At 38.4% G+C, this 22,471-nt stretch overlaps 1 non-coding gene and 1 pseudogene across 1 annotated transcript; both read left to right on the forward strand.

The window, feature by feature from the left end:
* Window positions 1-21,233: 21,233 nt before the first annotated feature.
* Window positions 21,234-21,365, forward strand: LOC111826128. The gene has a single exon (XR_002829371.1). It is a non-coding gene; the product is annotated as a small nucleolar RNA SNORA51 (small nucleolar RNA).
* A 180-nt stretch (window positions 21,366-21,545) lies between these two features.
* Window positions 21,546-21,690, forward strand: LOC111826125 (annotated as a pseudogene).
* Window positions 21,691-22,471: the final 781 nt, after the last annotated feature.

Here is a 22,471-nt window from a genome sequence, read left to right on the forward strand (position 1 = left end):
AATGTTTAAGAGCATGAATCACCCTCTTTTTTCCATTATAAAGTGGGTGTGTAGTGCAGGCTCCCTGTTTTCTATGTCAATGCCATACTGTACTAGGAGGCAGAATTAGAAAGGCCCCTTTTAATTCAATTTGTAGCTGATCAGAATTCAAAACAGCAGTTTCACAAATGTTTGATAAAAATGTCACTGGTTTTTATTGAGTTTTGTTATTAACCTCTAGCAAGTGTCTTTATTTTGTTTTTTGTTTTTTTTAATTAATGTGTCAGACTTCTCAGTAATGCATGCTGGCTCTAGTTTTGTTTCTGCTAGAAAACTCCAACCACTGGAATAATGCATTTCATTGGCTGGTTTAGCACAAGACTTTAAATAAAGAAATGGCGAAATAAATAAGTTACCTACAGGAGATAGTGCTCTTGGTATGTTTTTTCCTTCTCCAAAAGTAGTAAAAGATATTAAAACTGTCTCTTAAAAATAGCAATTTGTTTCCTTCTGCTATAATCACAGGTGAAAGTGCTGTGAAATGTGTATCATTTATTTGAACTCTAAGTGATTTAGTTAAAAGAAAAAAGTAAAAAATCCACATCCCAGAAACAGCAGTCTTTTTGCTAAATCAGACCTCTAATAGTAAACAGCTCAAAAAGCCTTCCATAATATTTATGAACAATTTCTCAATTTTATACCCAGGCATTTCTGTCATACTCTGCAAAGAAGTTAATCCTGGCTGAACAAAAGAGAAAAGCCTTTTTTAGATCCAATAGACTGGACAATTCAGTAGTGAAGTAAACGATTACCCATCTTTCAAGCAAAGCTTTTATGTTAGGCAACTTTATAACTTCATCTACTCCAAAGAGAAAAGCTTTAAAGACCATAGGGAAAGTAAAAGGCGAAAGAGAAATATAGAAGAGTTGTATCCTTTACATCTCTATGGCCACTTGTTTCATAACCAATATAAATACCACAATGTAACTTTTAAAAAGGTGTTTCACTGTTCCCATGGCAGTCAGTCCTCACAAATAAGCGAACACGACCACCATTATTTTTCTTTGCTGTATTGTTTTAAAATATACTCATCTCTTCTGTGTTTTATTGTGTACGAAAGGGTAATAAGAGTCATCAATAATAGCCATCTTAACATGCTGCAGGAACTGTCAAGAAAGTGATTGCTGGGAAAAAAACAAGAGATCTTTCTAATTTCCTTGTGGCTCACAGAGTAATCTAAGTCAAGATTTCCAAGGTCCTACTTTTCCAAAGAAACAAATACAGTTATTTTTTCCCTTGAGGAGTTGAATCCATGTGCATTGATTCCTGCCTGTTGGATCACGCATGTTTCCCAAAGCTCACTTCTCCAACCATCTGCACTTGCAAAGGAGGCACTTGCAAAACATGCTGATTCCTGGGCTCTCTCCTGGGCTGGCGTAGGGTGGGGACCAGGAAGATGCAGTTTTCTCAAGTTCCCCAGGTGACTTGTTAGCACATTTAAAATCTGAACTTTGCTTTATGGCAATGAAAAGCCTAGTGATTGGAATAAACTGTTGAAGGTGATTTAGGAAGAAAATATGTAGTAGTTATGCAAATGTGTATACTTTATTAATTCCTTCATTTTCTGGTATAAAAACTCAAAACATAGCCTTTTTAACCTGGCATCAAAGTTCTGGGGAACCTCTTCTCATAGAAGCAGGCACGTGCACACGAAGGTCTCATTTTGCACCCAGTTTCAGGGGTTGATGAGTCCTTTGCACTTCATTCATGGGTATCTATGGATGTGCCTTATATCTCAGGAACCCTTCACCAGATGGGGATTATTTTAAGGGGAAAAGGGAAGCAAAAACACCAAGTGAATAAGGAAGAACAGGGCATAGGTATCCAGACCACCCTTATAGTTGAACAAAGGTGCCTGAACAAAGGTGCCAATCTGGGGGTGTGGATGGGCTGAAATGCTGCTGTATGCCGCTGGCCATGTTGTACACCCTGAGGTGGGACTTTGTCTCTGAAGGATGGGGAGGCTTTCTATATTTTGCCCTGTATGTATAGATTTCATCAAAAACACAAGCCTAACATATTCTACCTGTCCATCAATGAGGCAGGCTAATTTCCTTAGTGTCCCTCTCAGTGGATCAAAAACTTCAGGAAGACCAATAGAAAATATTAGCCCCATTTATCTCAAAAGCATTATCTCAGATCACATTGCAAAAGACACAATTATTTATCAAGTATTATTAAAATAAACTACAACTTTCAGTCTAGACCAGGGGTGAGGAACCTTTTTTCTGCCAAAGGCCACTTGGATATTTATAACATCATTTGTGGGCCATACAACTTAAAAAGTAGCCTGCTATATTTGGTCAAACATTTAATTAATTCACCCCTAATGCCTTGGCAGGGCCAGACCTTATACGGCCCATGGGCGGGACATTCCTCACCCCTGGTCTAGACCAAAGCCAGAGAAAGATCAGGTATTTATTAAAAGAACCCGTATTTTTTTTTAGGGGTAGTAATATTGGGCAATCATACTTGGGTCTAAAAAAAAGTAGCAGCAACACTGGATCCTGGATCCATACCCAATATCATGAGACTTTACCCAGTCTACTTCTTTTAAGCCATCTAGTCATCGCAACTGCTAGAAGGACTTGTCACCTTGTCATATACTGGACTGCTAGGGTTAATTATGGTGTCTGGCAACGTGATTCCCTTCCCTGACATAGTTTATAGAGCTTTTTAAAAATAAGGATCATGTGACTGTGTCTTCTCATTTGCTGAAAAGCATTCGTTCTTTTGTTTCTTATAGAACCCACTGCAGTAGTGAACTAGGACCTGGTGTTGCTATTTTATAAAAATGTCCTCAAAAGCAAATATCGTTGAATATAAACACATTTCCAAAGCAGTTGATGATATGAAGAAGGTAAAAGGAGTGAACACATGTGAAGTGTTTTGATCTTTATGTCAGAGATGAAGCCATATTTGTAAGTGGAGGAAGTAGCAAGGACTGCCTTCATGAAAGAGTAAGGGATGAAATGCCTGTGTTAGTTAGCACTACACATTTAATTAGACACCTCTCTTTAATTTACAGTTTCCTGAAAAGACTTGAGTTCTTCTTCTGGCTGCTCATGGTTTTATTTGGTTACCAATAATGGAAACTAGTTGTTTTTCAGGAAAGGTGTGCGTAGATAATAAATCCTGTGCCTTGCTCGACATATTGATAGTTCTGTTGATGAGAGGTTGCACAAAGTCGATAGTTGATTCTGCTTTGTGGTGACATTTGCATTTAATAAAAAGTCATGTTTATTGCAGCTGCCGTACAAACACAACTGGCACTTAACGTGTTGTGGCTAAAAATGCTCCGTGGAGAATTTGTGTTTGAGAATGAAACATAGGTAAGGATGATTATTGTTATTTTTTGTTTTAAAACAATTTGGGCCTAAGGTCACAGAGATAGATTAACTATAATTCTTGGTTCATGACACACTGTCATCCTCAGTTCATGCGTCAACCCCATTCTGCTTTATTTATTTACTTCATAATATAACAAATAGTCATGAAGCTAAGAACGAAATATTACGAGTAACTCATATTCAGTGTGTGTTCTTTTAATTCCTTCTCTGCCTCCTCCTAAGAGGTAATTGCTAATCTTATGCTCATCATTTCTTGTTCTTCTTTTAAATTTGTATAGATATTCCCATCAATGGCCATTTGGTTTGTTTCTTTTTCTTTTTTTTTGAAGAATGGTGCCACTATGAAAGTTCTTACACACATTTCCTGGTACCCATGTAAGAAAGTAAAACATTGCGGGTAATTGAACATAAGCAATGATCAGAATAAGCCATAAACAAAGCCGTTCTGTAGCCCTATGAAATTACTGAATATCCCTCTCTTCTGACCATCACTGCCTTTCTCTATGTGATCACTACTTCTAGGCCGATTCCTGTCTGCTTTGATCCCCAACCCCTAGAAAAAGCCCTTATGAAGATGCTCCCAAGGTTCTCTTGGGGTAAGTTTCTCCTTTGCTGTCTAGAAAGTTGAAATGCTTACCTTGGACTGCCTGTGTGTTTCTGATGGCCTTTCACTGGTGGCCTTTGAAACACATGCTAAACTTTATCTTGACCATTAATATATATTCTTAAGAATAAACTTGTTGGATGATGGGGAAGGGTATGTGAATACTTGAACTTATAACTTTCTCAAAATCTTGTCAATTTCCATCCAAGTGCATCCTATCACATTTTATTTTCATCCACCATGAAAAAAGTCTACCTGACTCATTGCTGCACACAAATTAAGTGCACAGGGCGATGTGTGTATAGAGATGTGTATCCCTTCCAGCATATGGGAAGCTCACTTCTTTAAAGAAATACATCTTTATTCTATCTGTTGTCCTATGGCATTTCAATAGTGGAATATGGTTAGCATAATTTCTTTTGCATTTTAGCTTGTGGTGCATTCATATTTTTAAAAAGTCAGCTGAAAAGTCAAATCTATGTGGTTTTCTTAATAGTAGTTTTCTTTCTAATTTTGAGAGCGACCTAGATCAGGGTTTACAAAGTTTATTAGACATATATGGATCATTCCAAAGATCTCCATTTGAACAAGAAATGCCAAAGGATTGTAAGGTGAAGAGGGTCCTACAATGTGTTGCGAATAGATCTATTAGTTGCCAGAGCAGAGAGGGAAGCTCCATCTCTCAGAAGATAAAGTATTGGATGATCTTGTGAATTATAAAATGATAATAATAAAGTAGATGTTAATCTGAATGAGCACATGTAAGGATTACACAGTAAGTTTGTGGTATTTAGTGAATGAATTTGTGAAATGCAGGGGAAATTGTGGACACTGCACCTCTTAAACTGGAGGTTTAAGGTATGGTATTCTCTTGAATCTTTAAAGAAGTCATACCTTCAGTACTCATTGTTAGGTATACATGGCAAACCAAGCATATATAGTTCCTACCTTCAGGGAGCTTAGAGACTTGAGTGGGAATATAGACCATAAATAAATAATTGCACATTATGCAGGGGCAGTTTTGATAAATGCTATGAAGAAGAAGTTCAGGGTGCTATGAGAGTGGGCAACGGGAACCTCCCCTAGTTTGGCAACTCTCTAAGGTCAGAGATGTTTTCATGAAGAAGTGAGGTTTAAATTGAGGTAGTCAAATGGGTCAGGGATCCCAAGACCACACCCAGGTTCATGATTTGCTTAGAGTACTCATGGCTCTGATTTATTACAGCAGAAGGATAAAAAGCAAAATCAATAAAGGTACGTGGCATATGGGGTGAGGTCCAGAGGAAATTGGGCACAAGGCTCTGAGAGTTGTGTCCCAGTGGAGTCACTCAGGGACTGTGCTAATTGTGACAACACGTGTGAAAGGTTGTCTTAACAGGGAAGCTTTTTAGAGGTTCAGTGCCCAAGGATTTTATTGGGGCTGGTCACTTAGGCACCCTCTGCCCAGGACATATCAAAACTCCAGACTCCCCAAAAGAGAGTGGGTTTGGCATCAACCATATTGTTTGTGCAAACAGTTTAGGTAAAGGGAGCTACTCTTCTCAGTTCTGGGAGTGGTGGGAAGCCCCTGAAATTCAAGTTCCCAGGGGCCAGCCAAGAGTTGACTTTGTGAGCCAGCCTTTCTTAGTGTACTTTCCACAGGCCTGCTGTGTTAACTTCTTCTGTACAGCAGAATGCCTGAAGAAAGGAGGGATGAAATGACATGAGGTATTGGCCTTGCTTTAAAACAGGGGTCCTCAAACTTTTTAAACAGGGGGCCAGTTCACTGTCCCTCAGACCGTTGGAGGGCCAGACTATAGTTTTAAAAAAACAACTATGAACAAATTCCTATGCACACTGCACATATCTTATTTTGAAGTAAAAAAACAAAATGGGAACAAATACAATATTTGTATTTGCATGTGGCCCGCAGGCCATAGTTTGAGGACCCCTGCTTTAAAATATTCAACAAAGAAAAAAAGGAGGGGATATATGAAGCAAATGTGGGAAATTCTTGATCGTTGTTGGCCTTGAGTGGATGGGTAGTGGGAGGTTTGTTACATTGGTTTCTCATTCTGTTTGAGAATTTTCATAATAAAAAGTAAAAAGAAACCAGAGCCCCCAAATCAAACTATAGATATAAAAAGAAGAAAGAAAGGTAAATGTTGGCCAGGAGGCTAGATTTTGCTTTAGTTCAATTTGGTTCAGGTTAATTATAAAAATGTAATTTAATAACTAATTCAGTATAATTCAATTAATTCAAGATTTTTTAATTTTTTTATTTGAAGCCTATTATTTGGCAGGGCTGTAGCTACCTCCTGTGAAAGGTGCAAAGATCAACAAGACACCTGATCTTCGTGTCTCTGGGCTCATCTATGAAATGAGTGTGTTCATGAGTTCCCCCTCATTTGGGTGTTGCAAGGAATTGTTGGATAGTGAGAGAAACCAGCTGCTGCAAGTTCCATTAGCAGTCGTGAATGCTATAATGCATGCAGATTGCCACCATGGGGAGGCATGTGATCCTCTCATTGCCTTAGAAGAATATTCAGTGAGCAGAACCTTCCTGAGGGGAGAGGAAATGATGACAGAGTGTTTGCCTTGGAGCATTGCCTTGGCAGTGGCCTGGCCGGGGAAGAGGGCCTGTCAGGGTCCTCCCTTGGAGGAGATCTGGATGAGGAAGGCCAGATGATGGGCGCTAGCTTTTATGTAAAAGGGAATAGATAAGCTATTGAATTGAAGCACATCAGAGGTGGCTTTATTTGAAAATGCTTTCAAAAGCTGTTTTGACAAGATCAGGGAGGAGGCGATGGTATCATTAAATAAGCTGGCAACTTTTGTAACCAGCTTTTTGGTTTTCCACCTCAAGGGAGAGCCAATAAACTTTGATTCCCAGCGTTAATGTAATTATTTTGATTTTTCTGGCTCATTCTAAGTAAGGCAGCAGAACTGCAATATTAGATGGCCGAAAGCAATTCAGAAATCTCGTGTCCCCAAGGACACCCGCTGCCATTCAGAAGTAGCAGGAGAGGGGGTGGAATAAATTATTTCCTCTGATCTTGTTAGTGTTGAGCATATTATGGGGAAGCAAATGCATTGCAGCACTAATGCCAGAAGGTTACTGCAGGCAGAGGAAAAAGAACAAAATTTCTCTGCTTTTTCAAAGGTTTACTTTAAACATTATTTCCTCTTTATATATTTTAAAAATTGTTGTGTGAGGGGTTTTCCTCTTCCCTTCTGATTCTGAAGGGTCTTCCTTCTATATCATCATGCTGCCTGTCATCCAGGGATTCTCCCTGATACTGCCCCTGGCAGCTGTAATAGACTTCTTAATGTCTATTGTTACTCCAGTCTGTGTTCGGTTCATTTAGCGTAAATGGTCCTATCATTCTGGGAGGTTTCCTTGGGCCCAGTGAGAAATGGCTTTCATGAATAGACAGGCGTGCTTGGCTAGGCCAACCTGCCATGGTGAGCCTGGTGATCCACCCCCCCCCCATGTCCTCTTGAAAATACACTGTATTTAATTTTTTTTCGTGTGTGTGTGTGTGTGTGTGTGTGTGTGTGTATTTCAGAGAGAAAGGGAGAGATAGAAACATCAGTGATGAGAAAGAATCATTGATTGGCTGCGTCCTGCTGGGGATTGAGCCCGGAACCTGGGCATGTCCCCTGACCAGGAATTGAACTCTGACTTTCTGATTCATTGGTTGATGCTCAACCATCTGAGACACACTAGCTGTGCTGTATTTAATTTTTAAATACCAGCTGATTCAGGGTTTTTAAGATGATGGACAGTCACAAAAGGAATACAGTAATTAAAATTTTCTAATGATGGAACAGAGGCAAAGAATATATTCATCTTGAGAAGTTATAACAACTTTGATCCGAGGATATGTATATAGTTGTAAAATTTGTCCCCTAAGCAATAAATTTAAAGATGATATGTATGCACTTATATGATTCTTTTTTTTCCAGTTCGAGGGTTGTTAATAATTTAATATTGGGCTCCTCTTACTGTAAACGGTAAACAAACCTCGAGGACTAGGCCACTGGCATTGGCTATAAATCATCATCTTCACATCAGTAGTGACAGCTAGGCCTTGACTTTCATTGCGCTGTGAACATTGTTTCCTGGAAGCAAATTTTACCTTGAAGTTTTAGGCCTCTGATTTTGGAAGGCCAGCAGGCCAGGCAACATTCCTTACTTAAATATATCTTTACCTGAGAAGGGATTTTCACTTTTATTTTCTCCAGTGTCCTTCTCAATTTTATATCTACATCACCAAAATTATCTGTCATGGCAATTAAAGACAAAAGAACAACTGAAGCCAACTCATTAGATGTTTGGAATTTTGAGGACAGGGGAACCTGGCAAATTCACATATTTCCAACTGGTGTTCATTGTCATTGATCATTTGATTAGTTTCCATACCCTACTTTCTACCTACTAAATTTTTATTTCATCCATTCAAAGAACCATAGGTTTTCCATATTTTACTCTTTCTGAAATTTGAGACCTTATAACTGATATGCTCATTTAGTGTTGATACCGAACCCAGGTTTGGCTGCCTGCTTCTTCACATGCCAGTACTCTAAGAGACAGGTGCTGGTGTGAGGAAAGGCAGTTTATTCAAGAGCCGGGCACCTGAGAACATGGGGACTCTTGTCACAAAGACCACTTTTACATCTCAGTGCAGCAGGGGTTTTTATGAGCCAGGAAGGGGAAGGAAGAACAAAGGAACCCGGAGGGGTTGTGGACTCTGTTGAGGGTGCTATGTTCGAGGCAGCAGTCTGCTCCAATAACCGTCTAGAGCTGGACAAGCAATGGTCTGGTTTTTGTCAGTCAGAGGTGAGCAAATGTCTTGGAGCTGCAATGCCTGAAGGCTGGAGTCTGCTTACTTTCAGGTTAGGTCCTAGAATCCTTTGAGCAAACAGGCTATTTATTCATAGCTACTTGTGAACTTAGAAGTCATCATTTACAGAAACAAGTTAAAAAAGTGGCAGGGTAGGTTACAGTGTCATGTTGTCTAAAAAGAACATTAAGTCAATGTTCTTCCAATTTATGGCATCTTAGATTCCAGGATGTCTGTTTTCTCTCAAATTCCTCTCATCTTTGCTGTTGTCACCTGAGTCTGGGCCACTAATGTCTCTTATTTAGACAATTGGAACAGCTGTGCAACTGGCCTACCCACAGCTGTCTTACCTATTTCCAGTCCATTTCCCATATGGATGCCACACTGATCTTATATAAAATGCAAGTGAGATTTTGCCATTCTTCTGTTTAAAGTCCTTTAATGACCTTTCATTGATTTGAAGATAGAGTTCCGTTTGTTTTTTTCTAATCATCATCAGAGGATATGTTTCTATTAATTTTTAGAGAGAGAGAGAAAGAGAAAGATGTGTATGTGAGAGAGAGACATGTGAGGGAGAAACATCTATCTGTTGCCCCCTGAATGTGTCCCAACTGGGGATCAAACCTGCAACCTAAGTTTGTTCCCTGACTGAGGATTGAACATGCAACCTTTTTTGGGTGTATGGGATGATGCTCCAAGTCACTGAGCCACCTGGCCAGGGCAAAAGAAAGACCTTTTAAATAGAGGTCATTACATTGGCCTGCAGGACTTTGGATGGCCAGGCTCTTGCTTCCTCATCCATCTCATTTCAAACTCTCTTCCCTCCCTCCACCTCCATGCTGTAGCTCAGAGCATCCCCCAGTTCACTCATCCAGGAGCCCTATATTTACCATATTCTTGTCCCACCTGTACTCATATGCACTAAAACAAAAATTTTGCTTACGTTTTCTTAAATTTATTTTAAAGGGAAACTTTGTCTTACTACTCCAAGTGGAAAATAGAATTCTTTGAATATATATTTTCAGACACTTTATTAACATTTAAAAGTTAGCCTTTTTCTTTTTTTATCAACAACACCAACTTCAGTGTTTCACTACCATCTTTTAGCAACAATTTCTCCAGCTCAAGTTCTCTGCTTTCTGTTCTCTCAGTGTTTATTTTTATGATTTTTTTTTACAAGAGGAGATCTGGCTTAGAGGGTTTGGCCTTCCTTTCTGTCTCTCCTGACCCCTTCCCTCCCATCAGCTAATCTCACTCATCCTCTTAGTTTCAATTTAAACAACCACAACTCCAAACTCAATTAGCGTGAACTATCTAATCCCATCAGATAGACTGCCTTCTTTTTATAAAGAAATTTTTGAGAGAGAAATGAGAGAGGAACATTGATTGGCTGCTCCCATAGGCACCCTGACCAGGGATCGAACCCATAGTCTTTTGGTATACGGAAGGACGCTCCTGACCAGGGCAAGAATATTTTCTTATGTCTTCTTTATTATCATGAAATTCATAGATAATATTATCTATCTCTCCACATACTTTAAAAAATGTTATAATGGTTTAACTGTAATATAAAGAAAAAAGAAAAGGGAAGCAATTTACAATAAACTAAGTGTAAATGGTGCAACTACATCTGAAGACACAATGTATTAGTTAACTGCTTATGTCCACTTGATCTGAATAAAATTGGACTTAAGAGATAATCAGAAGCCCTTCAGTTGAAGGAGTACTGAAAGGAAAGAAGAAAAGTATTGGGACAATAGAATAAAAAGTAGTCTTAGGATAAATAATAACATATATGATGAAATAAAGAAGGAGATAATCTCAGTTGAAGTAGTGCTAACATGCTAAATAGATGACACAGTTTTGAGGTAGAGAACCTAACAAATATGATATTCCTGGAAGTGAGTTAGACTTGTTTATAAGAGTAGTTGCAAAATAATTTCTTATGTTTTGATAAGCGACTGCGTGGTATTAAAGAATTGTAAGAAGAATACCTCAAATCTGGAAATCCTCCCTCAGCTTGAGGCATATATTTGGTCTCTAGTTCTTAAAAAGCTCTTCAGTAGGCACCTGGGAATAGGAAATGGATTGGAAAAAGAAACAGTAATATAAAAAATCATAAAGATGTTGTGTATGAGATCTCTAGGGATAGTTTCAATGTAAGACTGAGAAACAAGAGGCAACTTTAAAAAATAAGTAAATAATTTTAATTAGTAATTTTTACAATATAGATTTCTTATCGTGCTACAGGGTTTTTAAAAGGCATATATTATGGCAATAAAGTGAAATATTTAAAGACACTCTCCATGAATGCAATTTGGTGGTATCCTGTTTATCATGTATCATGGCCAATTATAATATTTGCTGCTTAGCCTGTTTCTCTCTTTACATATTTGCATGTGACAGATATGGATGCAGACTGATGCATGGTGTTTTATATTGGTAGTCTGAGTGTCATACGCCCCATTGCTGTGAGTGATGTGATTTTATGAAATAGTGAACAACCGGTAAGATGAACAAAACAAAGTACAGTCTTCTTTTGGTTTACATGCTAGTTTCATTCCTGAAAAATTCAGTGAAAATTAAAAATGTGCAAACAATACTTTGGGTTGTAGGTTGTACATAGAACAGACATTGTGTTCCTTTTTTTCACCTCCCTGAATACCTGTGGGACATTTGAAAGTTATGGGGACACAGGGCAGGTTTTCATTACGTGGGCCTGTCCTGCATATTGCAGAGCACCTGGCGTACCTGGAACCCTCTGCAAACACTGGTTTCTCCCCCTCAGAATTCCAGAAAGTCAGCTTCGGGACAGTATCAGCTCTGTTGAGAACAGTTCTCAACTGCCAAGGAAAAGCCTTTCAAAGGGCTTGCATCGTCCTCCTCACACTTAGCATACTGCGTGGCTTTTTTCTCGGACAGATTGAAGGTTCTGTGAGCCCAGGGATGACAGAGCTCATTTACCATTGTATTCCCCATGGCTGGGGCCACGGCAAACAGCGAAGACTTTCAAAAGTTATGTGTTGAATGAACGAAAGGACAGAGGCAGCACCTTAGGTTCCATGTACTTAGTTACCTTGATAGGTCCATTAAAAGGGTTGGAGGTGACACTTGACTAGCGTACCTACCAGTGCTAGGACTAGAATTGTAGTTTGCTTAGGATAGTCCCAGTTTGTATCAGATTTCTCTGCATCTTGTCAAGTTTGGCATTTGTCCTGGGCATAGATCTAGTTATCTAGCTATGGAAAGGGTTCAGAATATGTCACTTCCAAATATGCCCCTTTGGCATCTTAATTATTTTGAATTAAAGGTACATATTTAAGAAACAGCCAATGCAAGAAGGACACTCTGTTCCTCCTTTGTCCTCCTGTGGGCAGGAGATACATCTGTGTGGAGGGAGCCTGCCTGAACCAGGAGGAGAGAAAACATGGCTATCACCAGAGACAGGGAATTTAGCCCACAAGGCTGTATAAACAAAAGGTGTTAAACTGACCTGTATCATCCTAGTTAACATCATTACTATTTTCTTCACGAATTCATTGGTTCTCTGTGTGAAAGATATAAAAGCTTCTTGCTCTGGTCACTTCTTCGGGTGTTTTATTTTCTTGTGAGGGTTTCCCATGTACATATAGAAATTCAAAAAAATTCATATTTTATTGAAATTTGTATTTCCTCCTTTTAATCCATGTTATTTCAGTTTAATTCTTAGGCCCAGCCAGACACCCAAAGAGGGCAGAGAAGAGTTTTTCCTCCCCTACAAAGCACACACACACACACACACACACACACACATACACACTTTTAAAAAAATAACTTTATTTTTGGAAACTATTTGCAATAGGACTATTTTTTATGCCTGTCAGTATAACAAAACCAATTTTCTAGTCAATAAGTGAATATCTTAAAAATTAAATAATTATATTCATTTTTAGAACCCCTTTTTAGTCTCAAAAGAGGGTATGGGGAGATAAATGATGATGAAAAAAAGAAAAGAAAAGATATCCAAATGTCCATCAATGGGTGAATTTGTTACCATTGTAACTAGCTAGTTATCTTATCTAATAAAGAGGGAATATGCTAATTGACCCTCTCACTGTCACAAAGATGATGGTGCCCACAGCCAATAAGGAGGGAATATGCTAATTGACTGCCATGCCCTCAAATATGGTGGTGCCCACAGCCACAAGATGGCGGTGCCCAGTCCCCTCAGCCCCGCTGGGGCGGCAGGTGCGCGGCCACTCCATGTGCCTGCCTCCGGAGACCCCCAGTCTCCTCAGCCCCGCAGCTGCCCAGGGCTGCCCGAGGCTCATGTAACCAGGGCCGGCCGAGGGTGTGCTGACAGCAGTGGCAGCAGCAGAGGTGTGATGGGGCGTCACCTTCCCCTGATCGCCGGGTCGCCTCCCGCCCCTGAGGGCTCCCGGACTGTGAGAGGGGCAGGCCGGGCTGAGGGATCCCTCCTCCAGTGCATGAATTTTCATGCACCGGGCCTCTAGTTAATAATAATAGTAAAGGAGCAAAGAGAAGGCCAGACATTATAAGCATGGTCATTTGGGCACCTTCACCAGGAAGCTGCAAATTCACACTCCCCAGGGAACCACCAGTCCATTCCCTGAAAAGATCACTGGGGGAAGGGGTCCAACAGAGAGGAAGATAGGCGCAGGCATGTGAAATTGGGGGGTCTCAGGAAAGGTGCTTGTCAGTCTAACCTGGGGAACAAAGATAATAGGCTAGAGGGGCTGGAGTCACTGCAAGTGCATGAAATCTTAGAAGGTTAAAATCCTCAGACAAAGGAATTCTCTCTCTTGTGCCTCTTGTTTCACTCCTGCTTCCTCCACAGCCATATGGCCCTAGAAGCTGCATGGCCCATGGCAATGTGGACCCCACACACAATGGACTGCAGCTGGGAACACAAGCTAAGCTAGCCTGATGCTGGATTGGACTGTGCCAATGTGGAACGGAAACTCTGGACACTAGCTTTGATCTTAGTTCTGCTGAAGACGAAATGGGACTTTTTCCTTGGCAGGACAGTGGGAAATTGGACCTTGGAAACTCAGGGGTTTATTTCTACAGAAATAAAGCTTTCCAAGATACCTCTTCCTCCTGTGGTGGCTTCTGTAAATTCTTATTCCAGTGGCATCCCAAGAAGCCCACTTCCACCAGCAACAGAGGGGCACACAAAGGACACCCACCAATAACAGTACTATGGGATACTACTTCCCCCCAAATGAGCAACTTATATATACAACAAAATAAGTACATCTCAAAACCATTATGTTGACAAAAGCCACAAAGCAAAGAGTACACACTGTATGATTCCATTTATATAAAAGTCAAGAATCAGCAATATGAATCAATGGTAATAGAAGTCAGAAAAATGGAGGGATGGGGAGACAATTGCCTGGAAAGGGTCATTAGAGAATTTTCTGGAAATAAATTTATATCTTGTTTTGGATGGAGGATCATTGGGTTCATGAAGATGTTATGGATCTACACACTTAAGATTTGTGTAATATATTGTATGTAAATTATCCATCTAAAGCAGGGGTAGGGCCCTAACTGCTTTGGCTCAGTGGATAGAGCATAGGCTTGCAGACTGAAGGGTCCCCACTTCGATTCTGGTCAAGGGCACATGCCTGGGTTGCAGGCTTGATCCCTAGTAGGCGGCATGCAGGAGGCAGCCAATCAGTGATTCTCTCTCATCATTGATGCTTCTATCTCTCTCTCCTTCTACCTTCCTCTCTGAAATCAATACAAATATATTTTAAAAAATAAAGCAGGGGCGGGGAACGTCTGGCCTATGGGCTGTATGAGGCCTCCGAAATCATTTGGTCTGGCCCTGCCAAGGCATCAGGGGCGAGTTAATTAAATGTTTGACCAAATATAGCAGGTTAATTTCTAGTTCATAATTTTGTATGGCCCGCAAATGATGTTATATCCAAATGGCCCTTGGCAGAAAAAAGGTTCCCCACTCTGATCTAAAGCATAGAGGAGAAAAAAATACATGTAAGAAGTTTCTTTTTCATTAATAAGTGATGTGTGCTTGTTTAGAAATCAATAAAAATTCAAAGAAACTAAGTCATTTAGAGTCTCATCACACAAATAATTTCATTAGTTTTCTTCCAGCCTTTTGTCTGGGCATGGGTTATTTGTTTTGTTTTTCTTTTTTTCCCCTCTTGTTTATTTCTCTTTCTTTACTCCTTGCTTTGGCTGTCTCTTTTTGACATATTTAATGTTGTTGTTGTTTTTTAAAAAATATATTTTATTGATTTTTTACAGAGAGGAAGGGAGAGGGATAGAGAGTTAGAAACATCGATGAGAGAGAAACATCGATCAGCTGCCTCCTGCACACCCCCCACTAGGGATGTGCCCACAACCAAGGTACATGCCCTTGACCGGAATCAAACTTGGGACCCCCCATTCCACAGGCCAACGCTCTATCCACTGAGCCAAACCGGTTAGGGCTAATGTTGTTGTTTTTAACTGGACTTCTGAATCTGGGAATTATTCTTTCTGAAGAAAAATGATTGTAGAGGAAATTATTTTGTTTATTTATGAAGTTATATACATGACAGAAAACCTTCACATTAAAAAAAATCATGAATATAATGGCCTCGAAAGAACTTGGGATTTATTTATTTATTTTTCCAAAGGAAGAAAAAACTGGTTTTCTTATAGCTGAATGATATGTTTCCAGGCTTCTTGTTAAATTTTTTTTTTTAATTTTAAAAATTTATTTATTTGTTATTATTTTTTTTAAAAAGTCCTCATTCTAGGATATGCTTGTTGATTTTTAGAGAGAGTGGACAGGAGAGAGAGAGAGGAAAAGAGAGAGAAAGAGAGAGAGAGAGAGAGAGAGAGAGAGAGAGAGAGAGAGAGAGAGAAACTTTGATGTGAGAGAGAACATCAATTGATTGCTTTCTGTACTTACCCCATCTGCAATTGAACCTGCAACCCAGGTATGTGCCCTGACCAGAATTGAATCACAACCTTTTGGTATACAGGCTAACACTCCAACCAATTGAGTCACACCAGCCAGGGCAGAATTTTATCTTTTAATGTTCCCTGCTCTCCTGTTGTACTTGTGAGCAGGGTTGCTGCTGTAGACAAATCATTCTAAACCCATGGATATGAATAGTATTTTGTATATTTTTATATATTCAAAGGTCTTCTGCAGATCTTGATCAGTTTTTTTCTTATCTTCAAGGAGTGGCTATGAAGGTTTTTAGTATTGGGAAATTTGCGGGTATTGTGCAACCTGATATTGCAGCATATTAAAATTGAATCCCCAGATCCTTTATAGAAGAACCTTGGCACTCTGACTCACCTTATATTGAGCCAACATGACAGAAAAATACATCATTTTTTCCTACCATGAAAGGAAACAAGTGTGAAAATAATGGAAAAGATGCATAGTTTATAACTGGTTTCCAACGTGGGGCACTTGCCCTACAGGGAGACAATTTGATTTTTAAGGGGGGAAATTCAAGAATGAGTTATTAACAGTGAATTTTATTCATTTCTTATGGTTCTATGGGCCTCTATACAGTATATAAATATATATTGTGACATATTTATGCATTTCAGTTCTTTATTATATGTTTTGAAACTTTATTTGCTATTTTTTCATATCACTTCATATTATTATTATTTTTTAACAGTTTCTTAGTGATTTCTTCCTCAGTACTTCAACTGTCCTTTTGTTCTTTTATTTTTCTCTTTCATGGATGCCATGTTCTTTGGAAGCTAAGTTAATCGCCTTTTAGGCTTCCTCCATGTGAATAGGAGTTCACTTTTTTAATAATAAGAATTATATGTCACGGGGGGCATCAGGATTTTAGAGATGCTTACGTGTGGCATGGCCAAAAAAGGTTGGGAACCACTGGTCTAAAAGCAACATAATTTGAAGTGTGAGTTGCTTAATGTATTATGCAGTTATTATCTCACTTAAGCTCCCCAGGTAATATAATTGCTAATATTACAAAATCTGTTTTGTTTTGTCACCTCAATAGAATGTTTTACCTTGGGACCTAATTAATGCATTTCTCTGTTAAGCATATGTTTTAGACACAATGGGGTACCCTTAAATAACCTTAGGAACACCATGCATTTCTGCACTCGTTCACAGAAAACAGCAATAAAAAGAACTTGGGACTGTATATGCTCCCTGTAACCAGAAGAGAAGTATTTTGTTGGGAACATCTTTATTAGAGGCAGCTGTCAGTATGGGATTTTCCCCCAGGATGAAAACAAAAGGTACTACACAGGAATGTACATAAAGATAGCACCCATGAGGCATTAGGATAAATAAAAGTAGGCAATATTAATGATGCTCATTAGCAGATGTCACTGTTGGGGATGAAGTAAATTCCACACCAAAGTGTTTCATATATTACACTTTTCAAAACTGTCAACTTTTTGACTTTGATGTATGTCCACGTGAATAGTTTTAATAAGTTCTACAGCCCTTTCTTTGCATATATCCTAAAAAATCCTGGGCAGTTGCTGGCTGCAGTATCACAAAAACTTTTTTGCCTAATGATTGGTGCTTCACTGGGAAATGTGAAGGCTCAGATCATTACATTCCCACTTATTCGTGATGCAAATATTTGTCTAAGAATTAATTTAAAAATATTGTATGACCAAGCAGATTTTATAGGTTAAAGCAATCTTCCACAGGCTGTTGCCTGTATAACTAATAGAATTACGTATGCATAAATTGGCTTTTCCTGTAGAAGCCCAAATGCAGAATAATAGCTTGTCAACTGTCATTTGCAAGTGAGATCATAGATTTTATAGTCCAAATTAGGTTGTGTTCTTTTCCTTTTTGTCAGGTCATATTCTAATAACCATATTGTGCACTAAACCCTGTGATTATCCCAATACTTGACAGATGGTAGGCTGTTAATTTATGTGTAGGAGACAGTGATTGCCAGCACCCTAACAGCATTCAACAAAATGTGAAATGTCAGAATTCACTTCTGGTTACGTTTTGCTTGACTTCATCTTAGCAAGGTAAGAAGAGTTTCAGTAGCTTATTTTATGTTTAATTTTATTAGTCGGAATCATTTTACTAACCAGTAGAAATGGAAGGAATTAAAGAAGAAGCAATTTTTCTCGTTTATGTCATTCTTTCCACTTTCCTGTGGAGAATGGTCATCAAGCCTGAGGGGTTAATTGAAAGGGCTGCATGAGAGATGGGAAAAGACAAGATTTAACTGGTCAAAATTGAGGATAATTGTTGCATAATAGTAACATAAACTGATGTTTAGAAGTATGGTGGGGATCAAAATAATTTAAATGTTAAACTTAAAAGTGCATTGGCAAATCCACTACAAACTTTTAGAATGAGTAAGCGAGTTCAGTAGTATGGCAAGATACAAGATCAATATGCAGTAATCATCCCTGGCCAGTGTTGCTCAGTGGTTGGGGCATTATCCCTCGCCCTGAAGTTGCAGGTTCGATTCCGGGTCAAGGGCACGTATCTGGGTTACAGGTTTGATCCCTGGCCCCACTTGGGGTACATGAGGGATGTTTCTTTCTCTGTTCCTCCCCCTCCCTACCTCCTTTCCAACTCCATGTAAATATCAATGGGAAAAATATCCTCAGGTGAGAATTAACAAAAAATATGGTAATAATACAATAATTTTATTTTATACAGTTGCAAGAGCAATCTGAAAATAAGATTAAGAAAATCCCATTTACAATAGCAACAGAAAATTCATAGGAATAAACTTAACAAAAAGTACAAGACTCATAATGAAAACTATAAAAATTGTTTAAAGATATTAAAGAATAAATAAATGAAAATATATCCCATATTTATGGATCAGAAAACTTAACATTATTAAGATTCCAATACTTCTGCAAAGGACCCACAAAGAAAATGCAATTCCTTTCCGAATCCTAGGTGGGTTTTTTTTGTGTTTTTTTTAGAAATTAACAAGCTGATCCTAAAATTGATATGGAACTATGGAACAGACACAGAATAGCCAAGACAATCTTGAAAAAAAAAGATCAAAATTGGAGGACTGACACTTCCTGATTTTAAAACTTACTACAAAGTTACAGTAGTCATGAATATGTGATGCTAACATAAGAATAGTTCAGTAGATTTTAGGGTCCAGAAATCCTCATTTTTATGGTCAATTGTCTTTTGACAGAGTGCCAAGACAATTTAGTGGTGAAAACATTAGACTTGTCAACAAATGTTGTTAGGATAAATTGGGTTTCCATATGCAAAAGAATGAATTTAACCTCTACCTCACACCATACACAATAATTTTAGCTCAAAATCAATTATAGTCCTAAATGTAAGAGCTCACACTATAAGGCTCCTAGCATAAGACAGGAGTTAATCTTTTTTACCTTGGATTAGGTTCCTTTGTTGCAGAAGACCACAGAAAAACCAAGCGACGCTTTAGAGAAAAGGAGTGACACTATTTATTTATGCTGGTGGACTCAGGGAATAGCTTTCCAAATCTGAGTAAAGTAACATGCAGGGGGCTTCTCTTTATATCTCCCTGTGGTCTTTGTCCCGCTAATATAGATTATACTTCCGGTCCTTTTTGCGGGCCTTATAAGAAGGCCCCCAAGTGTTGGGGGTCTCCAGGCCATATCTGATGGTTTGGCCTGGCACCAGTGTTAATAACCCTCCCTCCGGGGCAGTGCACTGTTCACAGTTTTATGGCCTCTGTAAAAGGTTCTGCAAGACCAGTATCTGGGAAGGAGGTAGTGACTTAATTATAGGTTATCAAGAATGTACACTGAGCTTGCTGGCATGGATTCAGATCGCTAGCCCCCCAAATATCAGGGTTACATTGGAATTAGCTTTTTAGCCTCCTCACCTTAGATACAACACCAAAAGCACAGATGACAGACTACAAAATAGATCATTTGACTTCAGGAAAATTAAAAACTTTTGTGTGTCAAATGACATCATCAAGAAAGTGAAAAGATGGCCCATTGATGGGAGAAAATCATATATCTGGTAAAGAAAGAACTTCGTGTGAATATATAAAGAACTCTTACAACTCAATAATGAAGACAAATAATCCAATTGAAAATGGACAAAGGGTCTGCCTGGCATGTTTCCGAAGAAGATAAACAAATGGTTAATAGGGATATGGGAAGGTCCTCAGCACCATTCATCATTAGGGAAATGAAATAAAACCAATCAAAACCACAATGAGATACCACTTTGTATGCACCAGAATGGCTAAAATAAAACAATCAATGACAGTTGTTGATGAGGATTTAGAGAAACTGGAACCTTCAGATGTTGCTGGTGGGATTATAAATGATACAGCCACTATACAAAACTGGTTGCCAGTTTCCTAAAATGTTAAACATAGAGTTATCATATGACCTAGCAATTCTCCTAGATATATACCCAATAGAATTGAAAAATATATATATATAATTTATATATACTATATATATACACACAAAACCTTGCACATACTTATATTAGTTGAAAAGCAGAAAATCCCCAAACATCTGTCTACAGTTAAGAGATAAACAAAGGTGGTATAGCTATATAATGCAATATTATTCAATCTTACAAAGGAATTGAGTACTGATACATACTATAACATGAATGAAATTTGAAAACATTATGCTAAGTGAAAGAAGCCAGTTACAAAAGGCCACGGGCTTTAGGGGTTAAGGGAAATGGGGAGTGGCTGTAATTGATCAGGTTTCTTTTTGGGGTGATGAAATATAAAATTGAATGTGGTGTTAGTTGCATGACTGTAAATATAATAGAAATAAATAAATTGTACATTAAATGGATGAATTTTATGGTATGTGAAAGATATCTCAATAAAGCTTTAAGAAAAAAGCACATTGGCAATAACATCAGCAATAAAATAGAAAAGACAATTCATTTATTATGCTAGCATGATAATAATTCCCTAGACTGACAATACTGCATTACTTAAAGAGAAAAGAATGCAATTTCTCATTCAAAAAAACTCCAAAAACAGATCTGCAGAAAATTCTTTTTAGGTAATGATTTTCTTGCCATATCTGAATGCTAAGTAATGACAAGACCAAGACTGGTCAGTTCCATAACTGTTTAGAAATGTCAGCAACCAGTGGTTTTCTAATTGTGAGAGTCTATGTCTCAAAGCCAATCATACACATAACACATACATGATAAACATGCACTGTATATATTATATGCCATGTGTATTATACACAATACATATATACATTATGCATAAACATTAGAAACTTGTACTAAATTTGATTCATGACTTTTCTTCTCAATAATTCTTCCCATGATCTGCATGATCATTTTTTATAGAACTTTTCCCTGTTACTCAGTTGAATGATTTCTATTTATAAAGTATTTATTTTATATAAAATGAATTGCTAAAATTACATATTATTATAATTTAAAAATCAGTTGGGGGCCTCCTGGTGCTTACCACAGGCTGTGTTCTTACACTGACTGTACAGAAATAGGAGGCAGAGTAAACTTACCCCATATACACCTCAGCTCAGGCTCTTTGCCTGGTCTGTATTGTGAATGGGGAGACATTGAGAAAAAAAAAAAAAAAAAAGAAGAAGAAAAAAAAATCAGTTGGGGTCTTTCCCCTCAAACCTGAAACTTCATGATTGATTAGGCTGTCTTTAATTTTGTCATTTTGCAGGAAGTGAAGCACAGCAGTTGGTGCTATTGAGAAACAAATATGAAATTTAGTTAAATTAAAAAAATTTCCTGAACCCCCTGGCAATGGGCAAGGAGACACCTGATTGTTGGTGCTGCTCTTATACCAGTTGGGTCCAAGCAGAGATACAGTCTTAATTCATCCTACCTTGATGCCTGTGTTGGTGGCCAGAGCTGTTTCATGCCTGGGGCACATAAAAATAAATTCCCTGCCCCAATATGGTCTTTAAAGGCTAATGGCCTAATTTTGTTATTTAAAAAAATTATTATTTTTTAAGAACCTAATTTAATTTTTTTAAATTTAAATTATTGTTTAAAGTATTACATATCTCCCCCGCCACCACCACCACCACCATTGACCTCTCTTCGGCCGCTCCCACCCCCCAGCACATACCCTCACCCCCCTACTCTCTGTGTCCATTGGTTATGCCTATATGAATGCATACCAGTCCTTTGGTTGATCTCTAACCCCCCTCCCACCTCCACGCACCCCTTCCCTCTGAGGTTTGACGGTCTGTTCAATTCTTCTGTCTCTGGATCTATTTAACAGCCTAATTTTAAATGTTAGCAATTACTCCGATGTGTTTGGAATACCCTTTTTAATATAGTGTGTTGTAAGAAAGTCCTAATGTAAAAATGTTCATTTACAGAAAATTTGTGGAATAATTTTTCATTTTAAAGAGATTTAAATGTTATATCATAAATATTATTTTTCCTTTCAATATCATTTTTAATGGTTGCATGACTTTTCATATTGTTGCTCCATGAGGTACCGAAGCACAATACAAGATTTCAGAGAGGAGCTGGAGACTCTCCAGCCCACTCATTTAAGTGCAGGAAAGGTGATCCCATTGGGTTAGAACTCAATGAGCTTCACATTCGCACGCACCATTGCCTTGATTCATTTTGCATGCAGTCCTCAAGAGCATGAAATGATCCTCATTCCCATTGTTCTCAGATAGTGGGTGGGGAGGTAAAA

Source organism: Myotis lucifugus, unplaced genomic scaffold (assembly GCF_000147115.1).
Source record: "Myotis lucifugus unplaced genomic scaffold, Myoluc2.0 scaffold_55, whole genome shotgun sequence".
NCBI classification, from domain to species: Eukaryota; Metazoa; Chordata; class Mammalia; order Chiroptera; family Vespertilionidae; genus Myotis; species Myotis lucifugus.